Source organism: Diplotaxodon limnothrissa, linkage group LG13 (assembly GCF_057381915.1).
Source record: "Diplotaxodon limnothrissa isolate DT_005_m linkage group LG13, D_limnothrissa_male_GT1.1, whole genome shotgun sequence".
Lineage (NCBI taxonomy): Eukaryota > Metazoa > Chordata > Actinopteri > Cichliformes > Cichlidae > Diplotaxodon > Diplotaxodon limnothrissa.
Genome location: NC_140608.1, coordinates 7,994,720 through 8,019,931, shown reverse-complemented (window position 1 = coordinate 8,019,931; position 25,212 = coordinate 7,994,720). Strand labels below are relative to the sequence as shown.

General features: G+C 39.0%; 1 protein-coding gene and 1 pseudogene across 3 annotated transcripts in view; one reads left to right on the top strand and one right to left on the bottom strand.

Moving 5' to 3' along the window:
- Window positions 1–25,212, bottom strand: part of grid1a (glutamate receptor, ionotropic, delta 1a) — a 305,904-nt gene that overhangs the window by 225,075 nt on the left and 55,617 nt on the right. The window lies entirely within an intron of this gene.
- Window positions 15,524–16,354, top strand: LOC146619794 (uncharacterized; annotated as a pseudogene).

The window sequence follows — 25,212 nt, the reverse complement described above, 5'->3', positions numbered from 1 at the left end:
GGCCACATGACGCTTTGTTACACTGTCAGTCTCCAATGTTACACATCTCAAAAATCCTATAAGCACAAAACTGCTCTAGTTGGAGCTTATTTATGCTTTAAGGATCTGGGCACACAAGGTGGCACTTAAGCCAAAAAAACATTTAGATAGTGTCAGTGGGTGGTACTTTCCCGCTGTGTAACCATAGCAACATTCCATGTAGTGAGGCTGTGGCCTACATGCTTTCTTGCTGTAAAAGTTCCATTTCTTTAAAGTCTCACTCCTTTTTAAAGCATGCACATCTGTCATCTGTCAGTATGTGCGAGATAGATGTGAAATATGCTGTGAGGTTTTTTTTGTGCTTGTGCACAATAATTCTCAAGTAGCTGGCTGTAACTATCACATTGAATTGCTATTCGAATATATGCAAATGATGTGCTAATATATTTAAACTTAAGTGGACGTGACAGCATAGCATACAGTAAATGACTGTTTTGTAATAGATTTAATATTCAGTGAAACCACAGTGATTAGTTTGGTGTAAAGACCTCGAGTGTTTTAATCATCACAAGGTTGTTGAAAAAAAAAAAAAAGCCTAAAAATGAAACACCAAATGAGACAGTGAGAAAATCTAACAGCTTCAGCACAAAATCCATGAGAAAAGGCTGTGAGCTTAAAATGGTGAGCGACCGCTTTGAGCCAAATGTAGAGTGAACACTGGCAATGACTTTACAAGATGAGAAGCACTCAGGAAAAACCTGGGATGTGATGATGATGATGTGGGTCTCGAATTGCTGCTGATTTTCTCTCTGGTTGGCTCTTCCTATTTTTGTGAGAGAGGAGCTTTGTTATTATTCTTATTATTCAATTGTGCTTTAATTTAGTGGCTTTTAGACATAATTATATGTTGTTTTTAATTTGAGAAATTGAGATTTCAGTTTTACAAAATGAATAATATAGTTTAAATATAAACCTAAGTTTGTGTTGTTTTTTTTATATTTACTTGGTCATGTTTTACCTCTATTTTAATAGTGACAGTAGAGAGGAAGGCTGTGTGTTACAGGAAAAATGATTCTATGTTTCTTTACCTTCTTTTAAATGTACAAAGATGCCTTTTGTCTGCCCTTTGCCTATGGTTAGATTAGTTTAGAATTATCCTTTTAGACTTTCTCAGCAAAGACATACTGTTTTGGGACATATTGTTTTAGATTGTTTTATCTCTCACAGCCTTCTCCCAGCTCTCTGCTGACGAGACTAGCGCCACATATGGAGTTGTTTATTTTATTTGTTTTGTATTTTCTTATCCTGTTCGCACTGTCTTTCCTATAAAAATTACCAAGCCACTGTGCATGGTGTGAGTTGTCCTTAGCAGCTCACCCGTGTACACGTTTGATAAAGAAAGTAACTTTGTCTCATTGTGTCTTTATTTCTCCTGGGTTTTTTACAGAGTTTCCCCCCAACATTTCTTGGTCCTTCGGAGCCGGAGCGCCTCCATCGTGTCCCATCTCCGTGACCAGTCCACGTTGCTCGTCTGTCGACAGCCCACACACTAGGTGTGTGGTCAAAGACCAAGGGCGTTAAATTCGAGTCTTGGCCAACGTTCTTAGAAAGCGACCCACGGTGGTGGGGCCCGATCGAGGTGGACCAGACCCGGCGACACTGACCAGGTAGATACAGACACACTGACACAATCTTGCGTAAAATCGTATTTTAAATTCAGGGAATTTAAAATAGCGAAAGTAGCTCGTCGCGACTGGAAGCTCCCCACTTCTGTGGGTTTAAAGTAGCTCGTCGGCTGGTAGCTTGGAGCTCGTCGACTGGAAGCTCCCCACTCTTGTGGGTTAGGTTTGGAGCTCTGAGTAGCTCCCCCAGCTGGGTCAAGGGAATAAGTAGCTCGTCTACAGAAAGACTGGCAGCTCCCCTTATTATAAGGGTTCCGATCGCGCGAATAGGTGTGAATGTGAATGTGTGTGTGTGTGTATTGTTTTAATTAACGGAGCAAGCTGAATTTTCACGGTCCAATAAGAGACTGAGCTGCTCCTACTGTGTTTTTCCTTTTACTGCTATTCACTGACGTGCTGGTGAGTTGAGAGAACGGTCGAGTTCCGTCTCGTAAAGTTCACACCGCTTTTGGAAATAGTCCGAAAGTAGAAGGGCGTGTGAGCAACCACTCTCGTCTCTAATACCAGCGAAGGTGATAGCAGCTGTATTGTGTATATATTACTTAAACAAAAATAAGTAAATACATAATTAAGATGGGTAATCAAGCAAGTGAAATTAAAACTCATTCCTGCTGACGAGCAGTGGTGAGAAAAGAAAAGTCCAGACGCCGGACAAAAACTGAGAGATTTAAGAAAACAAAATATAAACAGTCGGGAGAACAGAATCCAACTGCCAGTTTAGTAAAACCAGAAGACGAGACACTGTGCAGTTCCCACAATCCTTTTAGTAAACCATCACTCATTCCTGCAGCCGCATCTGCAGCAACACCCATATCAGGAAGAACATAATAATCCCTTATTAAGTGAAAACTAGAGATCAAAGTAGTTTGAAGTAGTTTAAAAGGGTTGAAAACAGACCCCACTGAGTAGATATAAATATAAAAAGTACGAAATAAAGATAAACAAAGGGAAAATTACAGTAGAAATGATCTTTAGAGTATTTGAAATTAATAATAGCAAGGATAACAACCTGTAAAGTGATATTATCAATGAAACACAGTTGGCATGATGACCATGCCCAGCATGTATAAAATGAATATAAAGCAAATAATTCACACGAAAATATTTTAATAAAATAAATAAAGGTATATTAAGACTGTGTCACTGTTCAGCCAAGGACAGTGTGTGAAAAGGTAACTGTCTCCACCCTGGGAAAAGGATGATTCTGCAGGTCATCTGAAGCCCTTGATGGATACAAAATAAAATATAAATAATATATTATAATAGAACTGCCTGGTCCGCCATGCAATAGAGAGAACAAATGTGACCGCAGATTGGATGAATTCTAAATTATCTGTTTGCTGAATAAGATGATCCTAACTAACAAATTGGCTCAGGAGTAGTATAATGGTACACACTGATAAAATATTATAATATGCTATTGCTGTCATATAAGACAAAGGGTATAATATTAACAATGACATAATATTAATATGAAGAGGCACCTTAATCGGTTATGATGTAAGGTGGATAATTGTTAAGCAGTAGTCTGCATCAAGCTTAAGGTTTGCTGAAACTCAGTGTAATGACATGTGAGATGAAGACAATACAGAGAATAACTAAACTAATGAAGTGCATAGAGGCACTTGACCAGCTTGAAACCTATCATCCTAGAATGACACATTGCTGAGATATAGAGCACACCTATAATAACAACCAAAAAGCAAAACCCTGTAGACAACAGCTAAAACTACAGGATTGAGAAGCTGAATTAAATATGTAGACACTGCTAAGCTGATGAGCATGTTACACATTTTCTTTTCTTTTTCTTTTTTGTTTCTTTTAGAGCAGAAGCTGCTGTAACACACCCAAAGAAAGACTCTAGGTCTGACCAACCGTCTCAGTCGTGGGCAAAAAGATGTCAGTCAATAAAATTCTAAAAGATAATTTGTTGACAAAAAATATATCAAGAGATAAAAGATAAAACAGTCCAGTGTCCCACTTATGAATTGTATAAAAACACACAGTCCCAAGGCCAGAGCCAGCTATGCCACACAGCCAAGTTGCACTCCACATGTTGCCTTTAACAGGGTTAGAAGTTGTCCTTGGAGACCCACCACCCTGCAAGCATATAGTCAGTGGTCACTCAAGCCTCTGCAACCCTGCTGCCTTTAGGCTGTGGCATATAATAGGCCCTGGCCTGCACAGAGAGACAAAACAACACAGCAGTGTTTGTAGTGTGGGCTATAAGAAGACCGGTGTATCAGTGCAATCAAGTACACCTGCCTCTAATTAGTCCAACCCCATTCCAGCCATTGGCTCACCAAAAATGTGACACACACAAAACCACTCCCAACCCAGTGCAACTTCACACAATAATATGGAGCTGAATTAACACAGGCACATTAGTCTACCATGTTACAAGCTGCATGCTATTAAAAGCCAACATATGCAGACTTCTGCCTTGTTCGGGTGGCAGCATTTTTTCTTTTTTCTTTTGTGTCCTGACACGTTTATGTTTTTTTGTTTTTGTTTGATTATTTTGTTGGTTTTGGAAACGAATTTAAACGAACTTGTGACCATACTTGAGAATCACAGTGACACATAGTGATTAGGCATATGATTGAAAAATGCCTAGGTTTAGAGCTGTGAGCTATGAGCTGTGAGCAATGCAAAGTTAAATATATATATTTGTATAAATGGGAAACAACCCTAACTTGAAAGTTTGAAATGTGTGAGATCCATGCATTGTTTGAAGAACTAGAAATTATCTAAAACTGCCTTAAGTGAAAATGTAGAGTTGCATCTATTCTCCCAAACAAAAAAACAAAAAACAAAAAAAGGGAGAAGCATTCTGTAACTTAAAAATAAGGCTGACTGTTGACAACAGACTAAAACACTAATTCGCAGGTGGCTATCAGGAACAGAGAGGCGAGCAAAGTCACAAACACCAAGGCCGCAGACAGCCACGCAGAAACAGCAGATAACATAGAGACAACGCCTGCTAGAACCGTGGAGAGGAAGGTCACTTCACACGAGATTGTTGCGCATGTGAAATACACAAAGATAAACAAATAACCATTTATATAGACAGCCAGTATGTTTTCTCTGCTGTGCATCATTTTGCAAAAAATCTGGAAAACCAGAGGAATGATTACACCAACTGGCAAACCAGCATGCCAACCTCTTACAACGCCTACTGACTCTTTCATTACTACAGGCAACAATTTTGCTGACAGAGCAGCAAAATAGGCGGCACAACAGGCAAACATCACATTGATGGCAGTAAACACACATCAGATTCCACTGGATGTGTTGAAAAATGAACAAAAAGCAGCAAGCACAGCAGAGCAGGCAAAATGGCTAAAACACGGTGCAGTTCTGACAAACGACTTAATGATGTGTTATGGCAAGCCAGTGTTGCCAAAATTCCTCCACAAAATGGCGGCATTAGTGACTCATGGCTGTACGCATTTGTCAACGGGGGGACTGACCAGTATTGTCAACTCTCATTTCTACACTGTAAATTCTACACTGTAAATTTTGAAACCTCAGCAAAACAATTTGTCAGAACGTGCATGACGTGTCAAAAATATAATGCTCAGGGAAACCTGAGACCACACAATTCATATGGATTTTATTGAACTAAGCGAATGTCAAGGGTCAAAATACGCCCTAGTGGTTATAGACGTGTTCTCAAAGTGGCCGGAAACAGAATGAATGAAATGAATGAAATACATGAAATGGTGTGTGGCTAGGATTTGAACTAAGGATTCCTTCCTGCAAGATTTGTTGTTCCTAACTGCAGAAGGAAGACCTCTAGCAAATGCTACACGGCTTTGCTTCAGCCTGCTTTGTAGGTAGTAACTACCTTTCTCATCTGGGCAAAGTGGTAAGATGCAGAAAGACATTGTAAAGTTCCAGCAACATGACTTTACTCCCTTTTAGAGGCAGTGAACACAGTGTACAATCTGGCTGCTAACAGTTCTGCTCATACCTGGGCACTTAGACACATTTTAAGTGCTGTAGCTACCTGTCAGCATGAGCTCTCACAGATGAGATCATGTACTATAAACATTACTCTCACTCTCACACACACATAGAGCATAGGGGAACCTATGTCACAAATACATTATCCATTAGGCCACCTACCTAAAGAAAAATGCTCTACCTCTAATGCAGGTATCTATTGCTCATGGTATGTGTGCCTATAGAGCCCACTGTTATTAGGGACATAAACACGAAAGCAGACATTAGCACAAACGCATGCACACGCAAAACATAGCAACACAAGGAAAACAGAAGTCAAATTGTTTATCACAAAACTAAAACCCCTTGGAGATTAAAGTAAGGTGACTAATTAATTATCAATTTCACAATATTTTTAAGATAATGAGTTTTGCTTGACGATTGATGAAAACAAAAGCCGACTATATGGTAAGCCTGCTAGCCAATGAGCTGCCCACAGGACATCAACTGATTTCCTGTGAGCAGCCGAGACTTTCCAAAGCACTGAACAAAGCGTAATCCCTTACCGCACAAACTCAGCATTGAATGGTAGCCTATAGAAACAGCTTGTCACTGAGCAGAATACAAGCAGATTGTGTATTGGAAAAGTGCTGCATGTTATTTCTTTTTCAGTTTACCAAAATAATATAAGTTAAAATGATTCTTCCACAAGAAAAGTATACCACGAAACAACATTTTTGTAAACAATTGCCAAAATACGACTGCCATTGTTAGAAAGCAGAAGGAAATGAAATATAGATTGACGTAAACTTGAAAGCAGGAGACTGTGACACATTGAGGTTTTGGTATTTATGCTTTGAATATTTGTTTGCCTACATATGTTAATGTGACATTATGTGCCAACATGTGCATTTAGGCAATACAGAAATGAGAGGCGCACAGGAAGTGAGCATCTCTTTCTGTTTGGTCCTTTGAGACATTAGCGTCTGTGTCACTGAGTAATTATCAAATGATTAGCCCACAGAAATTCACCAGAGACTGGAAACAGATCCTCAAAGCAGGATTACGGTGGCTTCTACATATTTGATCTGTTGTCTTTTCATTTCTCCCTTTTCTTTCCTACATTACTGAACAACTTAACATTAAACCTCTCAAAACCCATAAGCAACCATGCAAAAAGGAAGAAAACACAACCCTCTGTTACGCAAACAGCTGGATACACAAATGCAGTTTACAGTGACAAGGAGTACAGGAGTGACACACAGTGTATGTCAGCTTGAATCCAGAAGCATTTTTGTTCCTTTCTCTTTCATCACGTTTTCCCTGTGCAGTGTTCGTCTCAACCACTTAACGGTTGCACAGTCTCATCCAAACTGACTGGCTATGAGCAGCACCCTTGGAGTTTGTACCAATGTTTTTCTGAATGGCTTAAAACAGGAACTACACTTTTTTGAAAACATATTTGCAATGTCCCAAGATTTCAAATTTAAAACAAAGGTTTTCACCTAGTTAGACTAAATTGATCTGAAATCTGTCTTTTTCAGCACAGTGATTGCAGTTCATCATCCCAACCACAGGGGGAAGATGTCAAACACAGCACAGATGTTATTTATTGGGTTTTTTTAACGATATAATTTAACAAATATGTCCCAGGTCTGAGTTCACAGCCATCAAGGGTGAGTTGAAGGTTGATACGAGTGATGGATGGGAACAATCTCAGAGCCAGAGGAACGGGACTATGAGGAACAATAGCTCTTATCAACAGTGAAAAGCATGAAGGGATTGCTAACTAAATATAAACAGTACTACATTTGTGGCTTTTCCTATCAGTGAGAGCATGAAGCCAGTTCTGTTGTTATTATTTATCTTAAATATTGACTTTTATTGTAATTTTTTATCTCTAACTGGCATTTTCCAGAATTGAAAATGTGTATTTAACCACCATATTTAATAACTCTGACACATGGCTGTTTAGCAACCATGAGGAAGGCCATGTATGAAGTTTTTTTTTTTTTTTTTTTCATTTGTAAACTTGAAACTGAGTACTGGAAAAGAGAGAGAACACAGCTCTTTTCACAGCAGTCACCTTAAACACAGAGGCCTGCTTGAATCTATCCTCTTAACCATGGGCTCTGCAAGACAGATTGAACTGAATCTTTAAATTGCATTGACATGAAAGACTTCTGAATGTGAAAAAGGTTTATTCACCAAAGACAGACGATTTCACTAGAAATACCAGATCAAGTTAGCATTTTCATTGGACCTGAAACTCAGAAAGAACAGTTGAGCTCGACTACAAGGCCTCCAAGCTTGTTTTTTTCCCCCTATTTTGTTGTGACTGTCAAAATAATTCTGTGACTAGGTAAATGTTGCCAATGTTCTATTTGGAGAAATTATCCTGAGAAGTGTTTGGCATGCTTTGGTTGCATTAGTGTAGATTAACTGTTTTGTTAAACCGTTCGTTTACCGTCTGTGTGACAAGGTTTGAACAAACTAACTGTATTTAGAAATCTGAGAAACAAAATGTATAAAACCAATCTGCCCAAAGTCACCTTATTTATTATATGCTATTATTATTTGAGTACTGTTACTGAAAAAGCATTGAAAAGATCAGGCTTTTATTTATAATTGGAGCACAATGTAGTGTTGCTACTTGAGTATATCTTTCCACTTCTGGCATATGATAAACTACTGTAAGCTACTATACCAAACAAATGGTGGTCATAATGTGATATAGCCAAGTGCACTTCATTTACAAAGCTAGATTAGCCACAGGGTGAGAGATATTTTCAATTTCAAGCCTAAAATTGGCTTAATTAAGGCCTCATTATGGGTGGAGAATATATTGGAAGGCAGTGACTACTTACACAAAAAGGTCAAAAACCAAAAAAAGAAAGAAAAAAATTTCCTTTCTGTAGAATTTATTTAACACCTTTTTCTCAGAACTGGCTTTATAAAGTGCATGAAAGGAACTTGTGGATTTTTTGACACTGCAGAGCAAAAACCAAATCACCCTATTAATAATTTTGTCTATGCTCAAACCCAAACAATGGTTTCAGATCATACACATAGTTTTTCTAACTTTTTCTAGCATAAAGTGACATCCTCTGAACAAGATTTTCAGTTTATTTAACAAATCTATTGAATTTGTCACTTAAGGCAAAACCTTGTGCAGCAGTTAGTTAGTCATTTCCACAGCGAGTCTTTTGTTCTGTCTTCCTCCCCTCTTCCCAACCGGTCGCGGCAGATGGCCACCCCGTCCTGAGCCTGCTGGAGGCTTCTTCCTGTTAAAAGGAAGTGTTTCCTTCTCACTGTCACCAAAGTGCTTGCTCAAAGGGGGTCATTTGTTTGTTGGGGTTTTCTCTGTTTTCTTTGTATTACTGTAGGGTTTTTATCTAACAACATAAAGCATCTTGAGGAAACAGTGATTGTGATTTGGCGCTATATAAATATAACTGAATTGAATTCAATTGAAAGTTGGGCCCAGTCACACAGGTCTAGAGACCAATCAGCCACTCCCTGGCAACAGGGGGAAAAAGAGTATTCACCAACCCCAGTAACCAAAGCAATCGGAGGGACGTTTTCAGTGCCGCACCCATTTTATAACTGATTTCACATAGTGGCAGCCAGCAACTAAATGGAAGATATGGACATACTAGAAACACAAGAATGAATATCAGTAGGAACCATTACTGCCATTATCACATGTAGATCCAAGAACGTACTTAGAATTTTGGGGGGGGGGAAGTAAATGAGATCCACAAATTGTGTCTAAATAAAGCTCAGTGTTGTGCCAAAAGAGAGAGAGAATAATTTGGTTCAAAGATAGTGATTCAGAATTTTAGTGATTTAGAAAAATTGTTATCCTTTGCCAAATCTATTGCTTCGTAGGAGAAAGGTAACATTCAAGAGGACAGTTTGATAACAGCACCGTGTACTAATATCATGCTGTAAAGAAAAATGACATGGAAGATTATTAGTCATTAAACTTCTAAAAGCTGAAGTACAAAATGAAAATGACTAGCAATATGATACTTTTGTAATAAGAGTGAAATAGGACAGTCATTTGAATTTTGTTTTACGTTGCCATTGTCATCATTTGATTACCCAACCCTCACTAATAAGCCAGTTTTGTGTCAGTTATATTCACCAGCTGTATGAACCTCTTTCCCTGTGTATAGCCCACACTAACACATTCCTCACTGCCTTTATTTTCTTTCACCATGAGCTTTCTATACTCCATGCATATCACTTTAAGCAACCTACACACATTATGGCACACACATGCACACGCCAACTGTGGTAGATACAGACGCACGCACGCTGGGCACGGCTCATAAGGAACATCTATCAGCACTGAATATACACTTGTGAATCTAACGCTCAATAAAGCAAATATAAACCTCCAGTTCGTGTTATCTGTCTTCAGCAGGAGCCAAAGCTGTGACAGAAAGCAAAGAGAAGAGAAGAGAAGAGAAGAGAAGAGAAGAGAAGAGAAGAGAAGAGAAAACGAGGACCAAGCCAAACAGATAGATCACTGCATCAGCTTCCCTACAGTAAGTGTATGTGAAATAAGGCATTATTGGAATACCAGACACATATACAATAAAATCTCCACTGTCATAACTGCAGCCACATTTACAACAGACACCTGCATTCCCCTCTCTTACATTCCAGTGGAGGGAAGTCCATTAAGCAGAGACCGAGTCTTGAAAGAGAAACCGAATCTGGTATTTCTAATGCTTCTTTTGCCTTTCTCTTATGTTTTCTTCATAGCTCTCATAATCTCAATTTACATGACATCACTAAGCTCTTTCTCTGTGACTACATGTTTCACTTGCAGGAGTGCAACTGAGACATTATACAAAATACATCCAAGACTATGTTTGCTTAAGAGCATTTCAGCATGTTACACACAATATTTTATTGCAAATATGGGGTTGTAGCTTATAGTATATGTGAATGTCCAAGACATGAACTCATCACTGCTAATAGGATACATCTGTGCAATGACAAATTAATGAGATTCATGTCAAGGCATTAATAAAGTGGAGTTACTGGTCACTTTTGAGATCAGCCTTTAGGGTGTACTGTCACCATACAGGAGCTAATTTCACACATACTGTTGGTTTTCAATATAGATGGCTTCAAACTGTCCACTCACAGTACATTTAATAAATGAAAAAAAAAACTATAATAAATATTTTAATGTGGAGCAACAACAACAGAAAATTGATTTGGATTTTTACAGTCAGAACATGCCCAGTGTATGAAGACAGACTTTTTTGTGGTTTACCGTATCTTGTAACATTCTCTGGCTACTTTATTAAAAAGATCTGGTCAATTCATTAACGTAAATATCTTATGAGCCAACTGCATGGCAGCAACTCGATCCCTTTATGCATGTAGACATGGTTAAGATGACCTGGTGCGAATTAAAAAACTAGACCTATTAACAGGAAAATATCAGGATTTCTTTTCTAAATATAGGGTTTACGAATGCAAGACCAAATCCACTATTATTTGAGACACAAAGCGGATAATAGGCATAAAATTGTAGAAGACGTTTCTGCTATAATCTTTTTTCTGTAGGTGTTCTTGCAGTCCAACTTTGTATTTCTGGATCGGAATTCAAAGCTACTCTAGGGAAGTTGTAGAAATAAAAACATGAAAAGTGCCCCATTCATAGATGCTTTGTTGAGTTTTATATTCAGTATTTCTCAGAAAAAGGTGCCAACAAGACACTTCTTCACTCATAAAAATATGCAGAATCATTTGTATTTTTTGTTTGTTTTTATCCGAACCGTAATCTTTTTTGTTGGGATTTCAAGACTTTTCTGTTTATTACTGCTATCACCTAATTGCTTAAAGGATTTCTACTAGCGGTAGAATGTAAATTGCACATTTGTATTTTTATACATATGTTCATCTATCAGCGTGTGCAATAGAAAAATACAAGACACCTACTGAAAACGACTGCAGTTTGCAAGCTGTCAGAAACTCCACAGGGTAGCTTTAGGACATAAAGTTGTGATGGGACTGCAATGTTTCAAAGGCACTGACAAACAACTTACAGTATTTTATCATACGGGGATGACTTGGTAGTATAATCCTGTGCAAAGAAGCATTATCTAATAAGTCTAACTTTAGGAGTTAAAAATGTCTCTGAGAGTCTTACAGGTTGCACTAGGGAAGCGGTCCCCAACCCCCGGGCCTCGGACCGGTACCGGTCCGTGAGTCGTTTGGTACCAGGCCGCGAGAGTTGAGGCTCGGGTGTGAAATGTATGGTTTCCAGGGTTTTTATCGGTTTTCAGCGTTATTTTTGTTATTGTTTTTATCGTTAACTCGGTTTTCCTGGGTCTTTTCACGTGTGTTATGAGTAAATCTTTTTTTTTCAGGACCGGTACTAGTTTTATTTTGTTGTATTTATCCGCGACACCGTGAAAATATTGTCGGGCATAAACTGGTCCGTGGCGCAAAAAAGGTTGGGGACCGCTGCACTAGGGTAAAGTTTCTGCACTCAACTGCCAATACACATTGTTCCTTCCTTGAAAATACAGATGGTTCTCGTCTTTGTCAGTGCAATGAATCCCCCTAGTTGGTTGGGAGCATCCTCCTAGCAAAGCACATCACTCACAGGTGAAGTAGCTGGCAGCACCATGTGTCATAGTGGTAGCACATGTCACACCCCCCTCAGGCTGACAGTAGGGTTTGTAGTATTGCCATTTCCAATTGGCAGGAAAACTGAGAAAAAATCCCCTAAATGAATGGTCTATATGCAATGCAGATCATGCAAAAAGGAGTTCAAATGAGATATTGCTCTAATACCTTGTGTACAGTGTTTCTGCAAGCAACAAATGCATACAGTGTCTGACACACACAGAGATGTGTAGATTCGCCTGAGCCAGCCCAGCGTGAGACACTTTTCATGTGAATGATTTTCTCCTTCTCTGGGTGGTGTTTTTGGATCTTAGGGATTAGCTATGTTAGTTGGTTAGCAGACACTCTGTTGTCCCTGCTCCCTCATGAGAAAGGCCAAGCTTCAGTGACATCCGCCAATAAGACCTCCACTGGCCCCTGTTGCAGTCGACACAAACCACTGCCTTCCCTCTGGCCAAAAGCTTGACCAGTGCTGATTTCCTTCCTCACTCTGCAGTCATTTATGACTCTGCCTCGTGTTATCATAGCCCCAGGTGAAGCCATGCTTCCCTGGAACGAAAGTGGGAGGGAGAGGCTGATAAGGGAGTGACGGAGGGAGAAAGATAAAAAAAGAAGAGAAAGAAATGAGAGTGAGCTTTGAATGTAAAGATTTTAAAATCTCATCAGAGATCCTAGATGGAATTCCACCTATCCATTTTCTTCCACTTAATGAATTCAGAGTCATGGGTGAGGTAAGCCTATCCCAGCTACTAAGAAGGTGTTGTTTTTTTCTTCTTCTCTGTCATTCATTGTAGTATGGTGTAGCTGCAGCATCAATAAAAAAAATAAATGACTTGCAATTTTTTGTTCAGATGTAAACAAAACTACATGCTTTACTATGTAAATAAAATATATTCAGGAAATGCAATAGTCATGTTGCCATGGAACCAGTTTGAGAAATTGGGTATTTCTGTACAGTATGTATGTATGTACTGTAAGTATTCTGCTTTCTGAGAGATAAAGAGTGTGTCACACTTTGAGCATTGCTGCAGATATAACTATTTTTTTCTGTTTCTCAATCAGTTACTATGATGACTTCTATATAGTCGAGGGGTGTGTTTGTAATTGATTGAGCTGCGACATCCGTGTTGCAAGATCCATTTTGCTTTCATTCCTAAATCCTACCATGTAGTCCATAAAAATAAGACATCAGGAGACAGTTCACAAACGCACGGCCAAAAGAAGAATTTCACTCCAAGTATTTTACAAATAAACCTCGTGCTCTTTGCACAGATATGCACACTAAGGTAGCTGACATTTGTCTGGGAATGTTTGAACAATTTTAGACTTTTTACCCATCCAGCATTTCAAATGTTAGATTAACTGGTATGTGTGTGAACATCTATAAAGAAATGAGATCAGACTAATACAAGAAAAGATCTCGGAGGATGACTTGTGTTTGATGGATTCTTAAAGAAAAGAGAAAAGAGTTATCGGTTCCTGTTATATCCCACTAAATTCTCAATCTTGACTTTAACCTTTTACACAATATTAGTCAAATCCAATAACTTTTAATGGCCCTCACCTTCCTGGGAGATAATGTTGATTAAAAACAACAACAAAAGACACAGGAAATTACTATACAGTGTGAGCCACAATCAATCTTGTATCTATTCACAGCAGAAGAAACATTATTGAACAAGAAACATTATGTTTATATACTTAAAATATACAGGAAATAGGCTGTTGGTTTTATGTTAAGTGAAAGCCTTTCGTGACTGAGGTCTTGTTTGACCTGAGTTGATTTACGGGCTGTCAAATGTCAAGAAACTCAGGCCATTATTTGCTGGATTAGGATCACTACCCTGATTGAAATGTAACATCAAAGGATAATCCTGCAGAGTGTGCAAAGGCAAAAATATTCCGCAGGGATATACAACAGACTGAGAAATTTATATTTATAGATGCTGTCAGTGAAATATATCTCAAAGTGAGACATCTTCAAGCTGAAAATCTTTCTAAATGTAAATTTTGACATGACACCCGATTTGATGTATTACATTGAACTTTCCTGTGCAATTTTGGCAGGAAATGTGTGTTCCACAGCTCACTTTTGAAAGCATGGCCACATGTTCCCACATGGAGGGCTTTTATTTAGACACACACATTTCATGCTGTGCAAAAGCTTCTGAATTTCTGCGGTGAGCGACAATAACATAAAGTGTTATCTTCTAGTTGGCTGTATATGTAGGAAATGACATTTCTTGCTATTGATTTGGTTTTTAATGTTTTTGTGTCATTGCTATTAAACATACATAATTTTAATGAAAATGTGTTGGGGTTTTTCATAATTGGGATGACCAAAAAAGATGTGACCATATTCCACAAAACATTCCCCACCCAAACCACCATTGCCATCAGCATTCATAACCTCTGTATCATATCAGCCAAGGGCTTCTGTTTCGATTAAACTTTGCTCACTGCAGGACGACATTTACGTGAGAGGACAGCTGATATTTTCACACTGTAATTAGAGGCATAGGTCAATGAAAGACAGAGGCAGCTGCTTCACACCCAGCTCTTACTACCCGGCAAATCAGTGCTGACCCAGCCAGCAGAACCGTAGAACATCTTGACCCAGGGCTGCATACATTCACTGGAAGATGCAAAATAAAATTATACGAATGTTTTGAAAATGTAAGTCTCGAAATGTTAAGAATAGGAGTTACCTCCTCTTTTTTTTGCAAAAAGGGCACCACTATTGTTTATGCTGGTTCAGTGCATCTTTTACAGTTTTTCTTAAATGCTAAAACACAAAAGCCAATCCTCTAAACAACATGACCAGTTGTCTAAACACATTTACTAAATCTAGCCATCATTTACCAATATATTAAAAAACATGTCACATGAAGACACAATTCACAGAACACAATCCTCCGTTGTCATAAATCTAAACACATCTTTCCTTGCTAAAACACAAGTTGCAAAAGAACTCTGCTCATATTCTCAAATGAAAGCTTATGTGACCACCATGGTGGCCACCATTATCAGGGCATTCAGACAACACAACAGGTATTGTACTCGGTTGCTTTCTTTGTCACAATATAGTTTTACAAACCTGTGAAAGTAGTCTATTGGTTTCAAATCAGTTGTGACTGTATTGTAACACATGTCAATTGACAACACATGTTTCTTTCTTTAGAGTTGAAAGAATGCCACATAGAGGTGGGAGGGTTGCCATATTTACAGCGGCACAAGAAACCCTCATTGTGGATATGGTTCGTGGGAACAACCTCATCAGACTCCGGGAGATCAGAGACAAAGTCATTGCCGATAATGTCAACTTTGAGAGCACTGACGATGTCAGCTTGGCCACAATAGACCGAGTTCTCTGGTGCCAAAAGATGCGGATGAAACGGGTCTATAGGGTTCCCTTTGAGCGCAACTCTGCGTGACACAAAGACCTACGTTACGAGTATGTGCAAGTAAGTATACATCCATGTTCACAGTACAGTTAGTGGACATACTGTGTTGCTCAGTGGCCTACATTACCTCTGGACAATACTGTGCTACCTGATTGACTGTTGTTCTGAACACCTGTGCACTTTCACATTTTCACAGAGGATATTACAGTTGGACATGATGGCCAGACCTCATGAGTACCTCTTCCTGGATGAGGCTGGCTTCAACCTGCAGAAACGAAGGCAAAGAGGCCGTAACATCATCGGCCAAAGAGCCATCACTAAGGTCCCTGGCCAACGGGGGGGGGGGGGGGGGGGGGGGGGTAATATTACCCTTTGTGCGGCCATGGGTTCGGAGGGGCTTGTCCACCGGCATGCTGTCCTTGGGTCTTACAACACCCAACGTCTCCTCACCTTCCTAGAGGAGCTAAAGGACATCCTGGACCGCCAACAACACCATCCTGGGCCCGCACATCACATTTATGTGATAATTTGGGACAATGTCCGCTTCCACAGAACAAACCAAATCAGAGAGTAGTTCACCACCAACAGTGACCACTTTTTAAACGTCTGTGTGCCACCCGACTCCCCTTTCCTGAACCCTATAGAGGAGTTCTTCTCATCGTGGAGATGGAAGGTTTATGACAGACAACCATACACAAGAGAGAACCTCCTAAGGGCAATGGAGCTGGCCTGTGTTAACATCCCAGCAGAGGCCCTCCAAGGATGGATTCGCCATTCCAGGGCGTTTTTTACGCGGTGCCTGGCAAGAGACAATATAGCCTGCGATGTGGATGAGGTGATGTGGCTCGATGCAGCTCAGCGACATGATGCTGCACAGTGATTGTGGTGTGTGTGTGTGTGGTGTGAATAACGTAAATAAAAAAACTTCACACCCTGTTCATATTTTCAAGAGTACTGTTGTGTGCAATAGATTCTGTTTTTGCATTGAGTTGGTGTTACAGTAGTGTACGTACATGCAGGATTTTCTATAGATTTGTACTCTTTATATGAAACTCACAAATCTAAATGCCTAATCCTCTGCAGAGATCTACGATGATCCGTTACTGTATAGTTTCTAAAAATATGCATTGGCAGTTATGAAACAAACCTCACAAATTGAGCATTGTGTTTTCAGTTGTTTTGCTGTAGTGTGTAATGATGTGTATAGTGTTCAGTGTTGGGACTAACGCGTTATTAAGTAACTCGTTACAGTAACTACGTTATTATCGTGGTAACGAGCACGGTAACTAGTTATTATGCCAAAATCAGGAACGCGTTAGTCGTTACTGGGATTTAGATAGGCTCGTTATTCGTTACTTCGTGTGGTAGCTATCGCGGAGCTTCCACAGATTCAGTAACATTAGCAAGTGGTGGAGGCCAGCCGGTAGATGAGAGAAAGGGGACGCAGGAGGAGGAGAGACCCGAAGCGGCCGCCCGTCCGAGTGTCAGGTGAACTGAACTTCAGGTAAGAAGTTATGACCTGCAGTCCATCTGGGTCAGATATAAACCAAGTTTAGTTGGAGTTTATTTTCGTTGTGCTGACTTTTTCGTACTGCGTGCTAGCTAGCATGACGGGGTTTCTATACAGCTGGGTGGGTGCTATGATGTTAATGATGTTGAACTTTATTTTGTTCATAGGTTAATTATTAGAGTTGCCAACCGTTCCCTAAAAAAACGGAATCATCTCGTATTCAGAGAAATTATTACGCGTTTCGTATTGAGGTGAAAAGGAGCACAGTTTGTCCCGGACTTCAGCTACAATGAAAAAGACACAAAGCTGGATTTATTCTGTGTCTTTGCTGCACAGCTGCCTCTTCTTCTCTTATTCTCTCCCCTCCCTCTCCTGTTGCTACTTTAATCATGAAACTGATCAATGATCAGCTCATCGGCTTTTCCCTCTTGTTTATTTATCGCCCACTTTGCGCCAGAAAGAGGAAACCAGCGGATGTCACGGTAAACAACAGCAGCACATTTGATCAGCTGTTGTTAGAATTTATTTAATATTAATTTCTAGTATCAGCTGATGTTTGCTGGAGCCACAGCTGTAAAGCTGCTGGTCATGATATCGGTTTGTATATCTGGTGAGTGGGAAACATGAAGATGAAACCAGGAGATGTCCTTACTGAATCATCAGAGCTGAACAGTGATGGAGAAACAGGTTTACCTTTTAGGTGACATGAATGAGTTGAAGGGAAGTTATGAACTGTTTCTGAGAGATAAATAACACCAGGATCCTTTTTTAGGTAGCTGACAGCTGGTAACTGTGCAGGGGCGGATCTAGCAAAGTGTTGCCAGGGGTCCATGTAGGGCATTAACAGGGAAAGGGGGGCACAAAGAAATACTTTCTTATTCTCATTTCAAATTTCTAGCTTTTAATAAATAATTATCTGAGTCTTACAACAAACGATTGATAGATTGATACATATATACCATCAAGACAGTGTACATCACTGTCACAACAGTGTTTGTTTTCATTCAAAGGCTTTATGATATTTGCTATAATGGCGGGCCGGTCTCTAGTCAAAATGCCCGGGCTTATTTTTTTGTCCCAGTCCAGCCCTGTATGCAGCTCATCTGCAGTCTGGTGTTACCTACATCTTCCTATTCGGAAGGCAGAATTTCTGAGTTCTGAGTACAATCAAAAGCACCACGACTGCAGTTTTTGTGTTGGATGTAAAAAGCGCACATGACGCTGTGACGTAGGCTAGAATCATGACGGCGGTCAACGACGGTCCAGGCGTGGGATTTCTCTCGTGGAAATATGCACATTATTTTTTCCTTTGGTAGGTGGCACAGTGCACTTGTGGCAAGTAAGCAAGCTAGAAGACTGGCACTCTTGCTGGGTATCCAGTTAGCAACACATTAACAAGAGAAGTCTGAGTAAAACTGTTGAGAGATTTTGACCCAAGTGACATGCGCAGCAAGCTTTGCCAGTCTAGGTTATCAATATTCAGGAATTGTCCTAAACCACAGCGACCCCCTGACTATTGGACTATCGTTTTGGGCTGTTTTTAAATGCATCGACCAGCATCAACAAAGAGCAAAATCAGGAAATTGATGCCATAAGAATAACTGTTATGCAACACCGAGTTGCCCTGGACATGATCTTGGCAGAAAAGGGCGGACTGTGTGTTTTGTTTAATACAACTTGTTGTACTTATATTCCAGACAATGTGCAGTCTGACAATATGACAAATGCTCTACAATTACTTAGAAACATTCAACAGGCACAGGTAACCGATTGGACAAATTCACAAAGTAATTGGTGGGATTGGCTTATGAGCGGCTCATGGAAAATGCTTATGTTTAAGGTTTTGATGTTTAAGGTTTTGATGTTTATTGACGTAATACTTATCATGTTTTGTATCTTTACTACATGCATTATTCCCTGTGTAAAAGGAATGGTATCAAGAATGATATCCCAATCTATTGTTGCATATGTCACTGTGCCAGACGAGGAAGAAGGAGAAGACGATGAGTATGAAACTAATGTGATGAATGATTATGTTTGAATGATACACATTTTATGACGACTAGACTGAAAGCACTCACAATGTAGAGTCTGTGTCTGAAACACATTGATGTATCTTTTAAATTCGCTACCAACAGGAGGGAATGTTGAGAGATTTTGAGTTTTGTGTTATGTTTATTTGTAGCTTCATTTAAAGGAAGAAGAGCTTGTGAATTGAACAATTGCAGGAAAAGGGAGTGAGACATTGTGTGCAGAAAAAATGTGCTGTGACACCCAAAAAGCTACCTCCTGTTTCAACAGATAAGCTAACGGTCTCTCCTTTTAGGGAGATGTTATTTGAGTTCTACACATGCCACACCTATTTCTGTGAAAGCTTGTTTGAGTATAAATAAAGAACGTACTGGGAGCCCCGGCGCGATTCCTCTGTGACACACACAGTGCACACGTTGGTGCAGTGTCGGGGCATCATGTAAAGTCTTTGAGTCTGTGTTTCTTTGCCTCCTAATAGTTTTCTCCTCACAAAAACCAAAGTTACTTTCCCTAGTAACTAGTTACTTTGAAAGTAACGAGTAACTTGAAGTAACTGAGTTACTTTTGATGGAAGTAACTAGTAATGTAACTAAGTTACTAATTTGAAGTAACTTACCCAACACTGATAGTGTTTACATTTTTGAAAGCTTCGAGCTGCTCTTTTGGTGTGAAAGTTTGAGTTTTGCAGTGGGAAGGTGTGGTTGTGTTTATGTAGCTGTAGAAAAGGGTGTTGTGTTTAGACATTGGGGAACATGGTGGAAACGTTTGATTTTGAAATATTTTACACATATTTGATTAAATTGCTTGACTGGGAGGTTTTATAGCTTGCAAAATATTGTGACAGCCAAGAAGTAAAACAGCACTTTGCACTTTTGCTAGAATCTCCATATCAGATTGGCCAAAACAAAGAGCCTGTTGATGTTTGTTACTGATTAGTTTGCTAATGTCATTAAAGCCTCTCCACTTCGTTGACTGCTTTTATTGATCTTGAAGTCAAAGTATCACATTACTAGAAAAGAAATGCAAAAAAGGTTTATTTGTTGGAAGCCAATCAGGGCTATCTTTTCAAGAATTACAGTGCTGTTTTTTCTTTCATTAACCTTAATTCTAAACCTTTATTTGTATATTATTGTTAAGGTCTGCCACTTACTTAAGAAATAGCAACTTTTTATTTAAACTGCCTAATTACTTTGCAATTTGATTCAGCAGATACAGTTCACCGCTATTTTAATTAGGCTATCTTTGCATTACTGTCTCAAATTGTTTGCTTAGTTAGGGTTTTATATTTCACAATGTTTAAAAAGATGTCTTTTTCCTAATAAGTCCTGTTGTTTTCTATCTTCCTGATGTAAATGTGACTCAGCACATCTGCCTACTTACCTCCTACGCCAGTTGTACTGGACTGCATAAAAGGCAAGTGACGTTTGAGAAGGTGATTACAACCTGTGTTTCTGCCTCTGTTTCTCTCTCTCTTTCTCTTTCCCTCTGTGTGAGAGCTCAGCTGGGTGTAGCTGTGCTATTACCCATGACAGCGCAGACTTTTCATCAGATTCAGGAAATGTGGGGAGAAGGCATGTTGGGCTCAAGCAGGATAACCAGACGCTTAACTGACTTCAAAGACTGACACGCTGCCAAACTAGGCGGTAGCCACTTTGTGACCACCTCCAAAAAATGTGTAAGTGAGCTATAATGAATAAACTGTCAGAGCGAACACATGTGAACACCAGTATGCAGCATGCTGATGATGTCATGCCAAATTAAACACTCACACAGGTAGAAATATTAAGACGTATTAGATGGACTCCAGGCGATGATCATGTCATGTTTTAGGAACTGCAGCTGTTTACTGATGAAGATATTTATCTTACTAGGCTGTCATTAATTACTGCGTATGACCATCCCTGTCCTTAGAATTATTATCTTTTATAATGATTATTATTTTTTTAAAAAGAGTGAGAGATATTCTTATGTCAATAACTTTTCATAGCAGTATACACATTATAGGTGCCTAATCATGGTTTTCCAATACAAATAATCTGTGACTGTGGAGGGTTTTTTGTTTGTTTGTTTGTTTTGCTTTCAGCAGTACATTTCACTGCAACGTGTCACTTTAAATAGTGTTAAAAGCAGAACGTTGACAGAGAGAAACTGGTGAATATGCAAAGTGTAACATCTGCTTGGTGATTTTATGAATACCCTCTAGGCGAGTGTAGACACTATATGACTTTTATGATAATATGTGTAGATTTCAGCTTACGAGTAACATAAACAGAAATAAAAGATAGGACAGGCTTAATAATAAAAATCATTGATAGTCACTGGATGTTCTTCCAGGGTTAATGATGAAAGAAGTTCAAAATTATCAGGATGCACTACCTTACACCTTGTGCACAACTGCACAATTGCAAGATAGTTAGAAATATCAGCACCCATGCAACCCATGAATGCATACAATCAATGGACCACACAAATGTCAGAGATATCTTCAATATACACAAGCCATAATGCAAATGCCTAAATAGCATGACCTGGCTGTGCCTGCCATTTGAAGAAAATCCTGAGGAGTAGCAGAAATAAATCATTTGTTAGAAAAAAAGGAGAAGAAAATGCACTTTTCTAATTAGTATGCCTTTTCCTTTATGAACAGCAGTGGCCAGGAATACATTTATATGCAGAGATCTCCAACTCAAACCTGACCTTTTAAAATCCAATCAGTCAATTAAATTGATAAAATATGACAAAACATATAATCAAGTAATAAAAACTAGATTAAGAGCCATAATAAAATAATCAAGCGAAGTGAAGAAACGCTTATTACACGTTTATTACATTTTAAAGATGTCAACACTTTCAGTTGCTCTTACATCCTGCAGCACTCTAATTCAGTGTCTCTAGGCATAAATGTCAAACACTGTCTCTCCAAGGCTTTTGTGCTGCTCTTTGGATGAACTAACAGACCTGTGCCAGTAGACCTGAACTAGTTTGGATCGAGGGGAAAAATAGTTCAGGCACAAGGCCATAAAGTTCTTTTAAAGCAAGTAAAATTATTTTAAAATCAATAGAGACTGACAGGCAACCAATGTAGGGACTTAAAAATATGATGTGTTCTCTCCTTCTGGTCATGATAAGAACTCAGACTGCAGAGCCTGAATCTAGTTGCTCTGCTAGTCTATCTGAATATTTTAAGTAAAATAGATAGCAAAGTCAAAGTAAATACTCAAGCATGTTTGATTGTGCATCGCTTTCTCTGTCACTCAAGTAATGGGTCACACCTTAGCAAAATTTGGGAGAAGATAAATGAGCCCAACAGGATATTTAAGGATATTTGAAAGGAAATCAGTTGTTTTGTGGGGACACACAGTCAGATAAAGTGTGTGTTAAATACGTTATAAAAGAAATGCCACGTCTTTGGATAACATCTTCAAGGTGAAATAGTGAAGTGGTCCTGTACGTCAATACTTGAGGAACCCCACAAAAAGGTACTTAGTTACCATTAATTGCATGAAACAAAAACACAAGATCAAATAAAAGGAAAGCATTCTTATTAACCCAATGATTTCATCAACTGCATCAAAAACTGTGCAAAAAGATTTATTGAACTGGTCTGTATCTGATCGGAGTCAATGGTTTGGGGTTAATTTTCATTTAAGCTGCGCTTGTGCATTCCTAAAAGCTGGCTGCTAAAAGAAGTTCCATATTTACTGCTACTTTCCTGAACATTTCAGCACCAAAAAGAAAACTAAAATGTCCAGCTTGAACACATGTGGTACTCTGGGAGAATTTTCAGCTGTTTTGTGCAGCTGACAGTTCAAGTAAATACAATTTGACATGCACTGTGTCTTATGTGAGTGAGCGAGAGAGCATGCATGCAGGGTTTTTGAATATGTTTGTTTGTTAAATGCTCTCTGCCTGTCAGCATTCCTGTTCCCGTTTCCGTTTCCAAGTAACTGCTAGATGCGATTAATCTAAGCTGTATTCAGCAACAGGAAATCTATAGAGAATAGATAGCCTTCTAACCAGTCCTTTGTATAATTGGCAGGTTAAAGCTCATCCTGCGACAAAGGGCCTAAATGTAAATGTGAACCTGGCATACATAAAATGTAAAGCACCAAATAAACAAAATCTCTTAATTCAATCAGAGATGAACAGTGTGAAACACACACACACTTCTCAACAGGAGAAAAACACCCATTTCTTATGGTTAGACATTTTACCCTTAGGGTTCTATTCCCAGAGGAACAGACCAACCAAATTCACTTTCTCAAATGTAGGAAACACAAGGGTGATAAGAAGAATGACAATATTATTTTGGGAAACTAATTTATCAGTACAGAGGCACCGGAGATTTGAGGTGTAATGATCTGATTCACTGGCCATCTTGAGAAAGGTCAAGATGAAGATAAATGTCATCACCAGTGAATCCTGGGGAGTTGCCAGGACTTCAGAAATAAACACAAGACAGGTATTGACCTATGGTAGGCTAAGGCCGCCCACTGCTGCTTTAAAACCATTGGCCACTGACAGATAATAATTAAGACATCCAAAAGGTTAACTTTTATCTCTCTGGCTGAGTTAAGTGCTCAACTCGTGATGAAAATAATACTACACTGGTCTTGAGGTAAATCAGAAGGGATAGCTTACATAAAATAACAGCTCAAAGTGCTAGCTACAGGTACCTATAAAATAGTACATCCCATGATTTCCCTATGGACTGCATCAGCATCAACCTTAAAGCACTCTTTGTATGCTAAAGCACTGCATTAGAAGCACAGTGATTGATCTCAGCCCCCCGCCCACACTGACAGAGGGTGATGCAGTACCTAAAGTCCTGACTTTGTGCCAAGCAGAAGAAGATGGCTCAGAAGAAACTGGTCAGACAAAGGGATTGTAAGTAGGATAAGAAGAAGAGGAATGAAGGAAATCATTTTCGTAGAATTTAATTTTGACCAGCTGACTTGTGCATTTAACTAATTTTAGTGTCTTTGTGCTAGTGAACACTGCTAACACATAACCCCGTTTTTCCTCCACTTAATTGTATTAGCAATGTGGTGAAAAATATGACTGTGCTAAAACAAGGATTCAATAGATGGATTATTCTTCGACTTGAGTGGCCAATAACATTTATGTTAGAGTGCCTATTTCATGATTCATGGTTTGTATCTGTGTGAGCTTTATTTGTCCCAGGTTGGTATTTTATTCAGATAAAAGGGCACTCACTCGAGGAATGCAAAGCAATAGTCATGAGCAATGCAATATAAGAAATATGCACATAATAAACCAATATGCAGTAAAAAAGATGGCTTATGATGGTAAGAACACGCGCAATAGTAGCCTTAAAGCAGATATAGTCCCTTAAATATTCAAACATAGATGCTACTCTTGAACAGCAAGTAGATAAGACAATAGATAAAAAAAAACAGCCATCCTGACCCTTCTATCATCGCTGTTATGAACATATTATGGCCACCATCATTATCATCCACTCTCTGACATGGGGGATATTATGGAAAACAAGCTACAGCCTCCTCAGCATTTGTGTGTGGCTGAAGCAGAGGAAGAAAATGTTCTTGGTTCTATCACTCTGCATGGGAGCATTTCCTTAATCCAATTTTTGTGCACTCTCCTCTAGAGATTTCGATCAACTGCTCGCAAGATCTCTGCTGGATAAATAATTCATATGGTCCTTTTGGCTTTTTCATTAAAACTGTAAACATCATCACTTAACTACACTATTTGATATGTGACCTGAACATGGCATAAATATATATTTATAAATGCATATCTTTGCATACTTTCATCATTGTGTACCTTTAACCTTTACTTTCCAACTTTAACCTGTACAAAAGTTTTTTCAGCCCAGAATGACTCACTCCTGTTTGAGTTTTACTGACATTAAAACCGGGGGAAAAAAAACACTGAAGGAACAGTTTGACATTTGGAGAAATGTGCCTATTCATCTTTGTCTGCTCGGTGTATATATAAAACATGTGGTGCAAAT